This window comes from Euwallacea similis, unplaced genomic scaffold (assembly GCF_039881205.1).
Source record: "Euwallacea similis isolate ESF13 unplaced genomic scaffold, ESF131.1 scaffold_43, whole genome shotgun sequence".
NCBI lineage: Eukaryota > Metazoa > Arthropoda > Insecta > Coleoptera > Curculionidae > Euwallacea > Euwallacea similis.
Window position 1 is genome coordinate 408,131 of NW_027098668.1, and position 17,102 is coordinate 425,232.

Consider the following 17,102-nt stretch of genomic DNA (forward strand, 5'->3'; position numbering starts at 1 on the left):
GTGAACGGTAGTCCAGAAAAATGACAATTATTGTCATATCGACTTTAAACGCTTTTTTTAAGGAAAGTCTGAGGTTTTTCTATCATTGCTTTTAATACTATCTAATTACAATGAAATAAATACTAATATTACAATAAATGTTCAAAGTGATGACCGCGGTGATCAATACATAAATTGCACCGTCGTAACAAGTTTTGTTGTACCCTTTGGAAAATTCCAGGGGTATTCCAAATCACATCAAAAGCATTGAAAATTCTTTCAGTTAATTCTTCAACATTTATTACTGGTGTCGTGTACACTTAACCCTTCACATGACCCCAAAGAAAATAAATTAATGACATGATTATAAACTGTCAATTGACTGACAGTTAACTTACTAATAGTTTTACAGTAAAATTGAAATAATTTCAAAAGCAACCAAGCTAAACGCGTGCACAGACTAATTTTATTTTTAGCACAAAAAATACAAAGGAAAAAAAGGTTTTTTTTTGTCCTGATGGAGATCTTGGTTTTAGTGTCCTTGAAACCACAAGTTGTTAGTGAAATAAAATCTAGGTGTCTGTTTCATTAATACTAAAATTACAGGGTTGAGGTTCCTAAAATCATTTATACATTAACTGTTTAAGAAAAATCCAACAAATAGGACATCATTAGCAAGATAAGTGTGTGCTCTTTAAAAGGATTTATCACTCAACCCCACTTCCCATTTAAAATTTTAAGGGTGATATTGTCTTCCGCCGGAGGACTGAATATGTGAGTTAGAATTCATGCTTAAAATATGTCCCCTTTCGAAGCAAAATCGACGTGTTTCCAGCATTTGTGTTTTAAATTGCACAAAAAGAGACAAAGCAAGTTGCATATTTTTCATTGGATCTCTCTGTATAACCATATTAATTATGGTATTTTCTCAACTCAGTGCGATAAATATTTAAGAAAATATTTTAATTAAAGTTACTAAAAACGGTTAATACTCATCCAACGTTTACCCTTCGAAGACGAAACCAACCAAAGAAGCCCACAAACTAAATATATGATCGTCAATATTGTATGACCTTGACAACTGATGGCGTTGTTAGATTTAGAAGTGTGTTTATGAACACCGACTTGGCGTCGATACGGTGATGCATGTAGCTGGAGCTAACGGGGTAATCAAATAACCCGTTCCTAAATGAACACACTGGAGGCATCAGTATTCAACCCGACAAAGAAACTGATCCTGGACATAAGATACGTGTTTTCCTACTTAATCACTTTATTAACACTGGACTATTTATTTACACTAGTATCACAGCTTTGTATAATAATACTGCGTGATACACTTGGTACTTTATCTTAAGAATGCTTAGAATTATGGAGATGTTCCGAATCGAAGGAGCGGACCAGAAAGCAGAAGTTTCAGGGTGTCGTTTGCTTTTTAAAGGCGAACGAACCCTTTCTGTACTTCCGGTACTGGGTACCAGCCAAGTGCAACTTGAGTATGTGTCACTTGTCGGTGCAGGTTCCGGAGTGAACAGCTTTCGAGTAAGGAATGCACCACAAGGTCGACGCACCTCAATTTATAAGCTGTATCGAATGACAAGCTTGCAAAGTATGCCTTTCTCTTTTTATACAGTAGCAATAAAGGAGGGGACACATAGCCTGAATTGTTCTTTCACATTGCCTTTCTAACACTAATGAGGTTAGATTTTATTTAAAATGTTTATATTATAATTTTACAATTTTTCTAAAGATTTTTCTAAGGAATTTTTCTTATCTAAAATGTTACAGAAGTCAAAAATGCGTACAGTACTTCGCACAGTAAACAGTGTTTTCCTTCAGAATCCTTTGCCCCTAACCGATGTAAACCGTCAAATAGGTCTCCTCCTTCGCCTGCAAATCCGGTTTAGAAAGGGTTCCAAAGACAGTGTCTCCTCCCTATTTACCCCCATTCAAGTAAATCCCAATCCCGATGATATTAACGTGGAAGCGGAGCTCACTGGCAACCTTAACCTTTCGGAGGTCGCTCTTAAATCAAGACATAAAAGGTCGCACGCGGACTACTATTCCGCTAAACACTTTTGTGCTTTCTTAACCAATTATTTATTAATTTTTAAACAGGGAATAAAATGTAGTATTCTATTATTGTTAAACATAAAAACTAAACAAATTATTTTACTATATAGCAAAAAATGAAGTGAAACTAATTCTAGAAAACGAATGTCTTATTCACTTTCTTCTTCTACAGCAGAACACTCATTACAAATATTTAGTGAGTGCTCTAAAAATAAAAATTTTCTGCATTTAATACATGAAAATCGCATAGGCCGATTTTTTTTTTGGTCACAATAAACGCAACGACCACGCACATTCGCCGCCGCAGCAGCGGGTTTCGGATTGGCATCGATCCCCAAAATGCTTCTTATTCGTCGTTTCAAAATATTTGAAACATTTTGCGTTACACGGCGTCGAAGGTGGCCTTCTATTAGTTGGAATGATAATCGTCGTAGAAATTGACGTCTTCTAACGTTCCATGTCGAGTTATTGATAGAATATACGACGTATGAATTAATTCCTGCTACATTGAGAAGAGAATAAAATAGCACCATGGGCCATCTCCGAGTGTTTCTCGAAACATCATAAGCCGCACATAGTTTATCAACGCAGTCCACTCCACCTTTGGTGGCGTTATAATCCAATATTATTTCGGGTTTTCCTGTGTTTCATCAATTTTGTCATCGTGATGTGTGCTTGATACCAACAGGACATTTTTATTTCTTTTTGGAAGAAAAGATACAAGTGTGGCATGGTTATGAAAAGCAAACATGCTTGATAAATTAGGACGATTTGTAGGACGGGTAAACTCTTGCGGCAGCTCTCTCTTGTTCTTTCTTATTGTACCAATAAGAGTCAAGTTAAAATCCTTTTTCAAAGTTTGAAGAAGTTCCATGCTGGTAAATCAGTTATCCACTGTGATATTTCTGCCAGTACCTTTTATCGGGTCGCAAAGCCTCATAACCACATCTTTTGGCGAATTACTAAATGAAAAGGGACCTTCTGGTTGACGACCAAGGTAAACCTCTAAATTCACGATGAAAAATGTTTTTGAATCAACTAGGGCGAACATCTTAAGTCCATATCTACCGGGCTTGCTAGGTATGTATTGCCGAAAGCTGCATTTTCCCCGGAAAGCTTCGAGCTTCTCATCAATGGTCACGTTCTCAAAAGGCACATATGCAGCTTTACATTTTAAGACAAAATCAGTAAAAATTTCCCTTATTGGAGCCAGTTTATCATACTGCCGTCTGTCGGATCGTGTGGTCCCATCATCAAATTTTAGATGCTAAATGAGGAAACGAAATCTTTGTTGAGGCATTGTCAGTCGAAACAGCTCCACTCCTGTCCCATTTTTGTCCCACATTTCGTCGAAATTTAGCCGATTAGATTTTAGAACTCCAGATAAATACAGAAGTCCGATAAGTGCTTTAACTTCAAATAAATCAGTAATTTTTGCATCTTTTTCTCTTTGGTAATTATCTCGATTCCCTAGTATATACTGATTTGTGTGAATTACAATATCGTTGAGAATTTTATCCGAAAAAAAGTTACTAAAAATTTTTGATTCTTTTTTTACGTGTTTTAGACAAGTTTTGACACCTGGAAGATCTTTTATAAGATTTTCTTTTCGAGTCCTTCCATATCTTGCTATTGGATGTTTTGACCAAATTGTTGTTTTGTCTTTACCAGTGAAAGTAGGCCCCTGTATTGAAATTTCTTCACCACTTTCAGAATCGGAATATTCTTGTTCGGTGCTGCTATCAATACGTTGTGTTTCAACCAGATCATCCTCTTCCAAATCTTTATCGTCATCATCAAAAGTATCTTGTGGTATATCTTCCCACAAACACTCTTCCATAAGTTTTTTCAAATGGTTCTGTTCGTCTTCCCAAGAACACATCTAAAAAATTAATAGTTCGAAACATTTAGATGTCATTTTTAAAGAAAAAAAACAACTTATCTTGTTTAGTAACACAATTTTAACTTAGTTGTATACTTTTATTAAACACAAAACTAAGGCAAGGAAGGTCGTATGGGGAATTACCGTCCGCAATGAAGAAAGTACCAAGACGAAACGCACTAAATGACGTACAAAAGCGCATGCGCCACTATTAACGCATTTTATGAGACTACTGTGCAGCGCCACATCAGCAGGTGACGCATCACGGAATTATTTTAAATATATTAATCTTGCGGAGTGAGACTCCGCGCGCGGCCCCCGAAAGGTTAACAAGGCAGATTTGTTGACAATTTTAAACAAGTTTTTCCAGAACCCGTCCATCGAGCACTCGTTAGCGGAAAATGAGTTAGACAGTGAGTTCTTCGTCTTCGCATTGGTGTAATATAGTTTCATTGTAGATTACCTTCAACACCAAGCATATGTTAGTTTTCGAAGGTATTGCCTAGAGACATCAGCCCTGCTTGTTGATTTACATGTAATAGTAAGCGATATTCTACAGGGCTCACGGAATCATACCGACATTTTCCCTTATTTCTTGCGACATGCCAAACAAATGTTCCCACATTTGGAATGTATGAACGATTTGAAAAAGATCTCAGTGTTTGGTCCAAATTTGGCGCGTGTACGTGGTTGGGTCGATTCACCCCTTTCGATACGATAACCATGAACTACGTAGATCGTGGACTGGATTGATCGATTATGAAGGACCACCCTGAGTTCGCAGTCTCAGAGACACAGTTTTCGCGTATAAAAGAAACTAAACCTTCTTAACTTAACAAAGGTTTATTGATAACATTAACAACTATACAATATCGAGAATAAAGAATGTTGACGAGAGTCTAACGCGTACGAGTCCGTGATGAAGTAGGGAGAAAAGAGAGCTTCTTCAGTTTCGCACTCTCCTTAAATATTGATACGGAGGTGTAACACCCATAGGCGTACCCCCGATAAGGCCCCATTAGAGGCTTCTAGGCTACCTTGTCGCGTTAAAGCGTAGCACTTAGAAGCACGATTGCTGGGCTTTTATTGGAGCCCAACCATTGTATTCGTTTGGCGGTATCTTTAATTTAGATTCGCAATGTTAGTCCGACAAAGAATAGTGCTGGAAATCCCAATCATAAAATAACTTCCCTCAACCGAAGATGGGTGTTAAGCGCTAGGAATTCCAACAGTATTACACAATGACTGGGGTTGTCCATGGGCGTAACTTCAGTTTCTTACTCACTTTGAACATTTAAACTAATAAATAACCCAACCATAATCCGTGATAAAACAATACGTCGCAAGTCCTAACACTCAGATCTGCAGTAACTAACGTTTGAGTTATTAGTCCTGCTAAGTTATGCAGGAGCATAATTTTCTACATTTGCTTTCTGTAAAACTGCTTTACTAAACTTTCCTTTACTGATTATTATGTACAGATTTCCTGCTAATTGGTACCCTGAAGCCAGATTTATAAACAGGAAAATTATCTTTTATACAGGTCCCGCCAACTTGGACAAGACTTACCTTGCCTTTGAATGCTTTATTACAGCAAAATCGGGCGTTTATTGTGGGCCTTTGAAGTTATTGGTCTCAGAAGTTTTTAGAAAATGCAATGACATGGTGTATAAGTATTGAAGAATATCTGCGGTTTTTAGGAAACCCCATGTGACCTGGTCACAGGAGAAGAGAGAAAATTTGCAGATCTAGCTAAAAATGCCTCAGCCCAAGTTTCTTGTGCAGTTGAAATGACTTTAGTAAACATTCCTTGTAAGTATTGGAATTTTGAATTGCCTCAATTTCCTACTTTTAACAGTTTTTGCTTCTACAGCTTGCCAGTTTGCTTGCTTGCTTGCTTGCAAAAGTTTTATTTGAAATTCTGAAGTGGACACCTGAAGGAGAAGAAGTTGAGTTAAAAAAATATCAACTTTGATGGTGCCTTGTAATCTGAAAAATATCATTTTATTTCATTGTCATGGTTGGTTCATCAAAATCTGCTCATAAATAACTGAGTTATAGCATTGCTTGTTATTATTATTTTTTTCACAGCCTGTATGTATAGGATGATTTCTTAGTTTATGAAATTTATTAGAGTATCTTGAAAATCTATTAGTTTTATGTTTTATATTGACTGTTGACCCACAATTTCAGTTTTTTTAATAGTCATAATAACTAATTCAGTTTTTAGAAGACCATTCAAGTCATTGACACCATTTAAAGAACTTTCTATTCACCTCACATTTTTGTTTTAATTTCCCTTCTGAAAAATTCAAGAGTTAAAGTTTGTCTAGTGAGATAATATTTCACCCTTAGATGAAGTGGCCATAATCGATGATATTTAAATCATAAGGGATCCACAAAGAGATTGGGCCTGGACTAAAGCCCTTTCAGTGCTCACTGCAAAGGAGATTCATTTATGCGGCGAAATCGGCGCAGTGGATTTAATAAACCAACTTTGCTTGACTACTGGGGAGGGCGTAAAAGTGCGTAATTATAAAAGGTTAACTGAATTGAAAGTTGAAGACAAAGCTTTAGGTATGTTTGACTTGATACTTTATTGGCGCTTAGTGAACCCATTTACAATGTTATTAACTATATATAAGCAGATGTTGGCCGCCAAATCCATCTTAGCGTTAAAACTCACCCTCCTTTTCCAATTTCTTAGTCTTGTTCCCACGTTCTATTTGCATAAACTCTGCAAATAATATAACTACTGTGGAGAAAAGCCCTTTCCTTTCATGTGTATTTATTTCTTTGCAGGTAGTTTGCAAAACGTGCAGCCTGGCGACTGTATCGTGTGCTTCAGCAAAAATGAGATATACTCTGTTTCACGTGCCATTGAAAGTGGGGGAAATGAAGTAGTAGTGATCTACGGTGGTCTGCCTCGAGGTAAATCTGTGGCAATTTTCAAAACAAACTTTTGATTGGTAATAGGTACCAAATTGGCGCAGGCAGTTAAATTCGACGATCTCAAAAACAGCTGCAAGATCTTGGTGGCCACTGATGCTATTGGCATGGGACTAAATTTGTGAGTTTGCTCCACTATTCATACATAGTTTTACCCAAAATAAATCCATAATAGGAGCATACGACGCATCATGTTTTATTCTTTTATCAAGCTTACAATGAACAATAAGGGTGAGAATGAGAGATGAACAGCATTTCAGTAGGTAGGGCTGGAAGGTATGGAACCTGGTGGGAGCAAGGCTTCGTGACTACCTTTAAACTTGAACATTTGCTCACTTTACGGAATTTATTGTTGTCTGAACCTGAACCTATAATTCAGGCAGGACTCCACCCTACTGCAGAGCAAATCGAATTATATGCTTATCATTTACCAAATTCTACTTTAAGTAACTTAATCGTACTTAGGAACAACTTTCATGCCTTCAAATAGCATTGAAAATTTGAGGAAATTTTAGGACATATTCGTGAATATATCCACGGTAGACAACTCGTTATATTTCATGTGTAACATTGAGGATTTCAAGTTTTTTGCTGATATGATTTAGTACGTACCTCTTCCCTTGAGGGCCAGATACGTCTTCTGCTGCTCTCCAATTAACAAGAAAATGCCCTTTGCGTGTACCATGTTTCTAAAAGTAACAATTCTGTTTTTTTTCTCCTTTTTTAAATTCCCTTTTCTTCACTATACGAGGCAGCTCAGCAAAAACGAACCGATAACGTTTGGTTGGCTGTGCAGATTCATTGAGTTACCCCTACAACCCCCTAAAACCATAATTGATTTAGTACACCTAGAGGCTGTTGTCGATGTTCTAGATCTATATTTGTGGCTAAGGTATGTTTTTGCTTGATGAAGAAATCGCTCCTCAAATTGGCAATAATTTGTTCAATTATCGATTTGTCGATTTGTTCAATGAACCGGACTTGGTTCAAGACGTGGAAAGAGAGTTGGACCAAATTATCCAGGAGGGCGTAGTGCAGCTCACTCGTTTGCTTAAAAACTCCGAAACGGGAATTAGTTCTGGGACATTTAAAGCTGAAGATGAATTCGATAGTCACACTAAGAAGCAGAATTATTTAAGAAGTGAAAGTAAGAATGTTGTTTAGACTAAGTTTTATTGGGAATTTCTTTTTTTTTGCCCAGATATCCAATCGGCTACAGTAGGCAATCCCCCACATTATAAAGCTGCCTATAGTACGGCAAAACTACGAATTCGTTGCCACATACAGGGATTGATATTAACGGAACTGGAAAAGTTGGAAACTTGTTGCAATCGCAACAATTATTATCCGCATCCAAATTCCCAAACAGCATTGCAAATATCTGAATTTCCCAATATAGCATCTTCTCATTATTTCGACCAAGTGTGTCTGCCTTTGCTTTTAACAACCAAACATCGGCACAACGAGTTTTGAACACTTTTGATTATAATAACGGCAACGACGAAGTTTGACATATAGTTAGCTGTACTGTTAAAATATAAAATACCATTATCACTACATACAAATGTTTTTTACTAGTTATATGATGGAATATACTAGATGCATCATAGCTGCTGACATAAACAGAATTAAAATATAAATAGTTCTAAGCTCGATGTAAATTATTATTATTATTCCTGTTGTTCTGATGTTCACATTTACTATAATTTTTGAAGTTAATATATAAAACCAATTTTATGACTTAGTGATTTTTTTTTAAAGTCCGTATCGGTTTACGAAGATATAACTGGTGCAGTCGATATAGAATCACTTTTGGGCTCGTTATCGAATTACCGATACCGAACTAACCTGGAGTGACCGAATTCTACGTGAAGAAGAAAAAGAAGCCATCCAAATTGAGAAGGGGTTAGGCCTAAATTCGCCGACCTCGCAAGGACCAGCATCTTTGGAAGGATAACCATCGCTGACCAGAATGCCTGCCCTTATAGCTATGATAGTGAAAACCATCGTCATACTGTGATAAGTGTAATTGACGATTTATTGGTTCATTTAGAAAAGCCTTCAACAGACTTTGCCACAAATAACTGTCATTCCATTAATTCAATTAAAAATCAAATTAAAATGGCTGAATTTAGAACTAAGTATGTTAAATGCATCCCTGATTTTAATGGTAATCCTAATGATCTTGGCAGATACTTGAGTGTATGTCGATCAATAAGCGACTCATTCATTCTATATTGCTCAACAACCAAATAAGTTTCAAAATGTATATCTTTTAAACTGCATCATAAGTAAATTAACAGGAAATGCAAAATTGGTACTGGGTACGCAGAACATCAATACATGGGAAGAATTAAGGAACATTTTAAATAGACATTTTGCCGATCAGAGAGACGAAGCTTGTCTAAATAGAGATATGGTAATGGTTCGCCAACAGAATAATGAAAGTCCGAGTCAATTATATGATAGAGTTTTGTATATACTTAATTTATTATGTTCATATATTGATGTTCATGAAGAAACAGATAATGCGAGAACCTTGAAGAAGAATTTATATAATAATCTAGTTTTAAAAAGATTTTTGTCGGGTCTTAAAGAACCGTTAGGTACTACAATTCATTGCATACGTTCAAGAGATCTCCCTGAAGCTTTACAGTTCGTAAACGAGGAAAGTAACATTCACTATTTTCAATCAAATACAAAATTACAAAATTCCAGATTACCTAACAGTACACATTCATACGCATATAATAATTTCCAACGTCCAAGTTTCAATACAAATAATTCAAATTTACCATTTAATCCCTTTATACAATTTCAATCAAACAATCGTCCGCAACAAAACTTCCAAGCAAATTCTCAACCTTTCGTTAACAGATTAACGACCAATGTTTTCAGACCTAATCAAAATAAGCTTTCGCCAAAACCCATACCAATGAATATGTCAACTAGACAAAGAGCAAGATTTAACAAACCATGTTATAATAGTAATAATATTAATAATAATAATAATAGAAATAATTTTCAAAATTCCAACCGTGATGGGCAAATTACTAATCAATCCCCGAATTACGCAGTTGAGGAATTGTATAATAAAAACATCGTAAGAGAAACGTTTGATTCTGTTGTTGACACGGAAAATTGCACATAATTAAATTCATTAATTCGAGAACTCTATAAAGAACCTTGAAAAAATACGTTTCAATCCGATGTTTATTACGAAAATGTTGAGTCAGCAAATGTTCAAGTAAACAACTCGAATAAAAATTTTCCCCGAACCGGCCGAAGGAACAACGACACATGACACTATAAGTTATATCGGTAAACAATAACAACTATTCAAGCTATCCTATGTGATCTTTCCTGAACATAATTTAAAATTTTTAATCGATAGTGGATCAACAAAATCTTTCATGGATCCACACTTGGCTAATATTTTTTTTCTAAATTGTATTAAATCGGATCTATTTATAGTCTCAACAGTTTTTCAACAATCCGCTCATAAATTCAGTGTTGAAATTCCTGCTTCAAAATTATTCAAATTGCCCACTCCTGTTTTGATGAAGTTTTATTTATTTAAATTTCACAACATTTTTAATGATTTGATAGGTGTAGACAATCTAAAAATTTTGCAAGCTAAATTGGATTACGATAAGGGAATCTTAGTAACACCATATACTAAAAAATAATTCCAATTTCATAAAACTAAGAATCAAATAAATAATATTACAATACAACCGCGTAGTGAACAGGTTATTGAAATTAAAACAGATGTTCAATATGGAAATATTATAATACCACATCAGAGATTGAATAATTGTGAAATTCCAAATTGTATTACAAAAGCTAGATATGGTTACGTTCTAACAACGATATTGAATAATACAATTGAACCAATAACCTTGGATATTTCTGAGCCATTTAAAGTAGAAACCTATAACTATGATTACGATGCACCGATTAACATAAATTTCCTTGAAACCGATCTTAAAGCACAAAAAGAGTTTGATCCCTCGGAAATTCGAACTGATCATCTTAACGAAGAAGAAAAATTAAAAATTTCAAGTCTCTGAAAAGAATATTCCGATATATTTTATCACGAAAATATGCCCCTTACATTTACTAGTAAAATTAAACATTCGATAAAAACATTTGACGAATTACGGGTCTACGCGAAATCGTATCGATATCCATTTGTACACAAACAAGAAGTAGAAAATCAAATAAACAAAATGTTAAATAAAAATATAATCCGTCCTAGAAGTTCACCATGGTCTGCACCAATTTGGATAATACCAAAAAAGGCTGACGCATCAGGAAAACAAAAATAGCGTGTATGTGTAGATTTTCGAAAACTCAATAAAAAGACAATTGATGACAAATACCCGCTTCCAAACATAACCGATCTTTTAGATAAATTCGAAAAATGTCAGTATTTTAGCACGATAGATCTCGCAAGTGGATTTCATCAGATAGAGATGGAAGAAGCTGACATACCGAAGACCGTCTTTAACACAGAACAAGAACACTTCGAATATACTCGTATGCCTTTCGGACTAAAAAATGCCCCAGCAACTTTTCAAAGAGTGATGAATAACATTTTGAGAGGAATTCAAAAGTGTTTAGTTTATTTAAATGATATAATAATTTTTTCTACATCATTACAAGAGCATTTGGAGAGGCTTAGATCAGTGTTCAATAGATTAAGGGAAACCAATTTGAAAATACAAATGACAGCGAATTTTTGAGAAAAGAAGTAGCGTATTTAGGACACATTGTGATACCAGAAGGAGTAAAACCGAATCTAGACAAAATTTTGGCGATAAAAAACTATCCGATACCCACAAATGCAAAGCAGATTAAAGAATTGTTAGGATTATTGGGTTATTATCGGAAATTTATTAATAATTTTGCTAAATACCAATGCTTAAAGAAAGGTGCTAAGATCGAACATAATAAGGAATTCATTGATTGTTTCGAAACCTGTAAAACTTTATTAATTAACGAGCTAATTCTTCAATACCCAGATATGTCCAAATCGTTCAATCTAACTTGCGACGCAAGTAATGTAGCATTAGGTGCAGTGTTGTCGCAAGGACAAATAGGTCAAGATTTACCCATCGCATATGCATCGAGAATTTTAAACGATTCAGAACAAAAATATTCGACTATTGAAAAAAATGCCTCTGCCTAGTATGGGTAACTAAATATTTTAGACCTTATCTTTTTGAAAGGAAATTTAATATAGTAACAGATCATAAACCACTACAATGGTTATTTAATTTAAAAGACCCGTCGTCAAAACTTTTAAGATGGCGTATTAGGTTAAAAGAATTTGATTATAATATAAATAATGTATGAGAAAGAAAAACTAAATACAAATGCTGATGCCCTAAGTAGAATTGAAATACATACGAAATAAACTGATGGATTTACAGAACTCGTAGAGTATATGGAAAAGTTTAACGAAAATTTACAAAAACCAAGTACTATTGGCTTAGATAATAAACAAATAAATACGAAAGAGGATGAGATAGACCGAATGTCGATGATTGTGCAACATGATTTGGATCAGAATACAATGCGGGAGCCAATACAATAAATCGAATTTGATAATGAAAACGAAACCGTACATACGAATTCAGAACAGAACCCCACTGTCGGTGTATCTATAGTGGAAACTGCAGTAAATTATGGAGCCAATCAAAATATAATTTCTCGTGTTTTCCATTCACCAACAAAACCTAAAAAGTTAGAATTATTTGGAAGAAAAAGAAGATATTTATTACAATTATATGAAGATAACTTCGAAAGGGATATTATGAAATTTATAGTGGAGAATGTTCCCACGGAAAAACTTGATTATTTATATTTTGAAGACCCTGATTTATAACCGTTATTTTGTGAAACCGCGAGAAAGAATTTTAGATGTCCGTCTTTAAAATTTAAAAGATGCACTATAAAGTTAATCGATGTTACAGAAAAAGACGAAATACCAAAGATTATTCAGGCTTATAATAAAGGAAAAACCAATCATAGAGAAATTGAGGAAACGGAATAGAGAATAAAAGTTAAATATTATTGGCCAAATCGTAAGGAATCTATTCAAACGTACATAGACCAATGTGAAATTTGTCAAAGAAGTAAATATGCAAGAAATTCAATAAAAATAGAAATGAACATAACGCCGATGGCAACTAAACCATTTGAAATTATACACATCTCGATACCTATATTTTAGATAAGACAACATTTTTAACGATAATAGATAATAGATAGTTTCTCCAAGTACGCTTAAGCATACGCGTTAAATACATTAGCAACGACGGAAATTGCTGATAATTTGATATCTTTCTTTTCACATCACGGAATTCCTATCAAAATAATCGTCGGTAATGGAACCGAATTCAAAAACACTGTCGTAACGGAATTCTGAAATTACACAGAATTCAAATTCATTTTTGTTCACCGGAACATCCGCAATCAAACGGAATAATTGAAAGATTGCATTCGACTTTAACAGAACACGTAAGATTGTTAAACAATCAAGGTCAATCGAAATTACCTATCGAATAAAAGATGAAATATTCGATTTTGGCTTATAACCATTCAATTCATTCGACAACAAAATTTAAACCTATGGATATAATTAATGAACACATTGGCAATGAAGATCCGGATCAACTTGGATATCACGGAAACTACTTAGAGCGTTACTTTTTTTCCCGTAATCTACTCGCTTAGTAGTTCACCAATATGTTTTTTTTTGGTGCGGAAATGCTTTGTTCAAAAGTTTGCTTTTCCACATTTATTTCAATACTTGACTCTCTTACGGGACCGTGGAGCGAACAGGGGTGCTGGGTGGGATAAATGAAAGTAAATTGAGGTAAGTTTAGGTAAGTTGTAGTATTGTTGGTGCCTTGAGTTAAGTAATTAGTTAATTTTAATCGTAAACTAGCCGTAGTTAGTCCCTTAAGCTACGCCAATGTATGTCAGTATTTGTTGGGGAGATTTTATGTGGAGGGAGTGACGACGACACCCAAAAAGCCATACCGAAGGTTATTTTATGTTTGGGAAATACGCTACTTGTGAATAAACGCAGTCTAAATTGAACTAATGCTGAGATCCGCAATTTAGCGTGTCTCCGATATAGGTATGCGCCCGTCGGTTGGGTTTATGATGGTAGGCGCCCTTATGGCACAGAAAGTCCGACCTATATAGGACCGATATAGGTAAACGATTTTATTTGGAAATTTAAAGTTGAAATCATGGAATATAAATGGTATGATAATATGTTGCCTAAAACCCGTGAAGAAGGCTATCAACTAGCTTTACGAGAAGGACTTCTTCCGAAGCCGCCATTTTGTAGAAGCAAAACAAAAGGTCATTCCGAACCAGTTGCGCGTTTTTCGCATTATTTTGACTCTGACACTAATTTGGGTCAATATCGATGTCTAAAACGGAATAAATGTCGACCTGATATATTCGTCTCCAGTGGCACATGGTTTGAAAATTCTCGGCTTTCAATTCAAAGTGAATTCATGTGAGTATTAATTAATAAATATATATATATTTTTTAATTTAATCTTTTTATACTAGTTTACTTTATCATTACGGTCACGGTTCAAGTTATGAACAAATCCAGCGAGCTTGTACGCAAGATGGGGAAAAGCTGTTTGCTACAGACACAATTTCCAATCGTGTAAGATATTGTAGGGCAATGGTAACAGAAGCTTTTTCCAAAATGCAGGAACAAATGCCTAAAACTGGATGTCAAGGTGTTGTAGTTCAGGTTAGTTCGGGTTAGTTCCAGAATCTCTTTATGATTCAATTTTACATAAATACATTGGTAAATAAATAGTATTACATTTTAGATTGACGAGTCTATGTTTGGTCATAGAAAATATAACAGGAGAAGGATTTTTAATGGGCATTGGTTTCTAGGCATAATAGCGGAAAGATCGGAAGATTTGCGTTGTGTACTATGTCCTGACAACAAGCGTAGTGCGGAGGTTCTGCTGCCCATCATTCAGAAACATGTAGTTGAAAGATCAGATGTGTGAACTAATTGTTGAAAGGCGTATGATGGCCTTAAGAATTTGGGCTACAGTCATCATACGGTAAATCACAGCAAAGAGTTTGTTGCTGAGGATGGGACACATACACAAAGGATAGAATCTCAGTGGAACGTATTGAAGCGAAAATTGAAAGGACGATTTATACCGGAAAGTCAATGGAAGCTTTATTAAATATAATTCGTTTGGAATATGGTGATTTCCGTTAATAAATAGATTAATAAAAAAAAACAAAGTTTATTTTGCTATATACTTACCTTTTTTTTTCTTTTTTTTTTTTATAGAGGTGGGGGAAATGCATTTACGCACTTCCGCCAGGCCGTTGATGTTCTGTTGGTAGATCGACCTGGCTGTGTGGGGCTCCGGTGAACAGCGAAATGCCGACTACCCACTAAAACCCCCTTCCTCTCTTCACCCGGATCCCCCCCGAAACCGCCGTTAGGCATTACTTCAAGGGGGGGGTGGAATTCTTAGAGTCTACGCCCCTTCTCTTTCCCTGGGGCGAGACGCTGCCTCACTCCTCCTCCTGCTCCCTCTCTCCAGTTTCCGGGCTTTTGCCAAGGCTTTCCTGAACACCTCACACCCTTCAGATCCTGTCCTGTGTCCAGTTTTTCCACAGTTGCAGCATCTTTCCTCTCCTTTGCATTCTCTTCTCCTATGGCCTCTCTCCCCACAGGCGAAACAACATCCCGTCTTATCCTCTCCCCTGCAGTCCTTGGCCTCGTGTTCTAGTCCCCAACAGCGGTAACATCTTCCCACCTCCAATCTCCTTTCCATCCTACATACAACATATCCAATCCTTATCCTTGGATCTTTCATCAATTCCTCCACTCTCCTTTCTTCCAACATCACCGTCACCGCTTGAGTGTCCCCTCTGTTTGACCGCAATTCCCCCACCGTGAATTCCTACTCCTTCATATCCGGTATCCTTTCCATCACAGCCTGCTGCACCTCTGTTCTATTTGTTGTTGCATCCATGCCTCTCAGATGTATTGCCACTCTTTTAGTGTTAGGTCCCACCAGTCTTACCCTCGTCACTGTACCATCCTGTATTCTCTTCTTGATCTCCCTTGCACTATCTTCCTGTTTCCCCATAGTTATCAAGATTTTCCCATCTCTTGTTGTTCTGAGTCCTCTTATCTCCTTATTCCCCTCCTCCTCCTTTATTGAGTTCTTGATTCTGTCTATATTTTCTTCCAATTGTATTCCTGGTTGTCTGTCCACTATCAGCGCGTACGTTTTCCTTTGTTCTCTTGTTTCTTTCTTTTTGTTTTCATTTTCGTTTTGCTTTTTTATGTAAATAGTTACTTTTGTTTTCTTCCCTTCGAACACTACCTCTACCATTTTCCATAGGTTCCCAACCTTCATCCCATCCACCTGGTGAATTGCCACTTCGTCTTCCCCTATCATGTCCTCCCTAAGTTTCATCAGGTTCCCCCACAGGTCCTCCTCCCTCTCGGTTAATACTATCCTTACCACCTTTTGCCCTCTCATTCTCCATGTTCCCCCGGTCCTGTAACTGAAGCTATACAATCTGCTCCATAATCTCATACCCCTGTGTACACTTCATAATTTCCGGATAACGTTCCCTATATTTGGCCTGTATCCCCCTTTCCATCTTTAAGTCCCCCTTTTCCACGAAAACCACCTTCACAACTTCTCTTCCCGTTTCCATAGGATTCCCAACCTTCACTTCCGTGTTCTTATATACCTCTTTACTCCATACTTTTAGCTCCACTCCTTTATAATCTTCGTAATTTCTTATCCCATCCAAGGTAAGTATTACCTCATCCCCTTCCGTCTGACTTCCTTGTTCCTTACTGTCCTTCCTCCTGTCTTCTGTTTGAACATCAGCGTCATACACCATTTTTTTAGTTTTTTCAAATTTGTGTTTCACCAGAAAGTTTTTAATTATATCCCTGTTTAGAACTTCCCTCTGTTTTGTCAATTTTGTACTGATTTCCTTGATTTCCCGATGTGTATTCTTTTCTATTTTTTTGTTTAAATCCTCTATCAGTGTTTATACCCTCTCTAGCGCCTCAGTTAACAAGAAGACCTCCGTACTTTCCTTCCTCTTGTATGCCCCACAATCGTCCCTTCCTAGTGATGTGTCCAAAATTTTTCTTTTTCTACCCACTTCCGCT

General features: G+C 36.1%; 2 pseudogenes; one reads left to right on the plus strand and one right to left on the minus strand.

Annotated features, from left to right (window-relative positions):
• Positions 1–1,758: 1,758 nt before the first annotated feature.
• On the plus strand, positions 1,759–12,944 carry LOC136418898 (ATP-dependent RNA helicase SUV3 homolog, mitochondrial-like; annotated as a pseudogene).
• LOC136418901 (piggyBac transposable element-derived protein 4-like) lies at positions 2,678–3,934 on the minus strand (annotated as a pseudogene).
• Positions 12,945–17,102: the final 4,158 nt, after the last annotated feature.